The sequence below is a fragment of the Cyprinodon variegatus genome, unplaced genomic scaffold (genome assembly GCF_000732505.1).
Source record: "Cyprinodon variegatus isolate N-32 unplaced genomic scaffold, C_variegatus-1.0 Scaffold24, whole genome shotgun sequence".
NCBI lineage: Eukaryota > Metazoa > Chordata > Actinopteri > Cyprinodontiformes > Cyprinodontidae > Cyprinodon > Cyprinodon variegatus.
Genome location: NW_015150477.1, coordinates 1,831,388 through 1,833,082, shown reverse-complemented (window position 1 = coordinate 1,833,082; position 1,695 = coordinate 1,831,388).

The window sequence follows — 1,695 nt, the reverse complement described above, 5'->3', positions numbered from 1 at the left end:
AAAGGTGGCCTTTTTTCAGCTTTCCTTACCTTGGCCAGGTCCCTGAGGATTGAGCACCTTGTGCTTCTCGGCGCTCCAGACATGTTGCAGCTCTGAAATATGGAACAACTGGTGGCTAATGGCTTCCTGGCAGCTTCATGCTTCATCTTTCTCATTCATGGGGATTTATTTTGCATCTTTTTTCAACACGCTTCTTGCGCCCCTGTTGGCGATTTGCCGTGAACAGCTTGATTGTGCGATGATGCCGCTTCAAAAGCTGCTGCTTCCCTCTGAAAGACATCTGACAATGTTTGACTTTTCAGAGTCTGTAAATCTCTTTTCTGACCCATTTTGCCAAAGAAAGGAAGTTGCCTAAAAATTAAGCACACCTTATATAGGGTGTGATGTCATTAGGCCACGCCCCTTCTCATTACAGAGATGAACACCACTTGATTTATTTAACTGGTATTTGGCTTTCAGGCCTAAACAGCTTGGAGTAGGACATGTAAAAAGGACGATGTGGTGGAAATAATCATTTGTTTAATAATTTTGCACAGTGTGAACCTTCCACAGGCGAAACAACCAATCTATGAACTTTTTCCTTTCAGGTTTACGACTATAAAGGTTTAAGCATCTGTAACAGGATACAGATATAAATGACTAAACTTCTGTTAGCGACGCTCTAACTTTTAAACATGCTGCTTCAAAAGGTGCTATTAGTGTAAAAATAAGATGAAGGCTGATGATAAGAAGCAAAACATTTGAACATAAGTTCAGATTTTCAGATTCAACAAGAAAAGTGATTTAATATTTAGGACGGAGCATCTCTGACGCCTCATTGTTTGGGATTAACCGATTAAACGACATAAACTTTATCAGAAAAAAATATGTTAACTTTATCAAAGACACGTATTTGAAGAAAACTGAAAACATAAAATTAATATAAATTAATTATTAATAAATTACTCCAACCCTCCTTTTGATTAAGAGGATCTTAATTATTTATTTTCAAGATGCGTTTTTTTCTTTTTTCGAAACCAGAACCACTTTTTGGTGGTACCGGGTCAGACATTGGTGGTACCCGGTCAGACATTGGTGGTACCGGGTCAGACATGTTTGATTTAGTTATGATAAAACGGATTGAAAAAAATGTGTTCTAAGCCTGACCTGGTTGGCCTGGTTCTGGTTCCAGGCCTGGTACCGGGTCTGGTACTGGGTCTGGTATTAGTTCTGGTACTGGGCCTAGTTCTGGCTCTGGTACTGGGTCTGGTATTAGTTCTGGTTCTGGCTCTAGTACTGGGCCTGGTATGGGTTCTGGTTCCGGGCCTGGTATTAGTTCTGGTACTGGGCCTGGTTCTGGTATTAGTTCTTGTTCTGGCTCTAGTATCGGGTCTGGTACTAGGGTCTGGTAATAGGTCTGGTTCCAGGTCTGGTACTGGGTCTGGTATTAGTTTGGGTACTAGGTCTGGTATTGGGTCTGGTATTAGTTCTGGTTCCGAGTCTGGTACTGGGTCTGGTATTAGGTCTGGTACTGGGTCTGGTATTAGTTCTGGTTCGGGGTCTGGTTCCGGGCCTGGTACTAGGTCTGGTACTGGGTCTGGTATTAGTTCTGGTACTGGGTCTGAATCTGGGCCTGGTACCGGGCCTGGTACTAGTTCTGGTACTGGGTCTGGTATTAGTTCTGGTTCCGGGTCTGGATCTGGGCCTGGTACCGGG